This window comes from Sciurus carolinensis, chromosome 5, assembly GCF_902686445.1.
Source record: "Sciurus carolinensis chromosome 5, mSciCar1.2, whole genome shotgun sequence".
NCBI classification, from domain to species: Eukaryota; Metazoa; Chordata; class Mammalia; order Rodentia; family Sciuridae; genus Sciurus; species Sciurus carolinensis.
In genome coordinates this window covers 40,060,097-40,060,798 of record NC_062217.1, presented here as the reverse complement: position 1 = coordinate 40,060,798, position 702 = coordinate 40,060,097, and the positions used below count along the sequence as shown (strand labels likewise).

Below are 702 nucleotides of genomic sequence, written 5' to 3'. Positions count from 1 at the left end.
GTGCTCGCTTCGGCAGCACATGTAATAAAATTGGAACGATACAGAAAAGATTAGCATGGCCCCTGAGCAAGGATGACATGCAAATTCATGAAGCACTCCACATTTTTTTTCTTTTAAAGAACAACTTAGAGGAGGGAAAGACCCACACAAACATATCCAAAAATAGTACTTTATTCTCGGTACATCTCAGCCCAGTCAAGTTGACACATAAAACTCACCATCACACAAACCATAGACTTGCTTTCATAATACAAACTTGCATATATAAGATTGAAAAGAACATTTTCCCCTGAGCCTTTCCACAAAAAGCTATCAAGAACTCCAGCTAATATTCCCACTTTTTTGTCCCTGCTCAAGACTCAGTATTCCAGAATAAGAGGCCCTATTTGGAGAGCTTAGGATCTGTGTCTGCTCCTTGACAGTAACCAGGGTGGGGGAGGGGCTACAGGAGAGGCTCCAGCAATTCTTTCCCTTGTACTGGGAGTGACGATAAGGATGTAGGCCTAAAATTACAAATGTCCACTGTACCACCCTCATTCATTGCATTTACTTAAATTTATTTCTTACCAGGTAACCCATTACTGGTTGTTAAACCAAAGAGAAGACAGTGAACAAAAATAAATAAATTTATGTAGAAAAGCATCAATGTCATTAATTGGAAAAAATCATTGCAACATTTTCCACTCATTTCACAGGAATTAC

General features: G+C 38.9%; 1 non-coding gene across 1 annotated transcript; it reads left to right on the top strand.

Moving 5' to 3' along the window:
• On the top strand, window positions 1–107 carry LOC124986083 (U6 spliceosomal RNA). The gene has a single exon (XR_007108984.1). It is a non-coding gene; the product is annotated as a U6 spliceosomal RNA (small nuclear RNA).
• The last annotated feature ends 595 nt before the right edge of the window (window positions 108–702 follow it).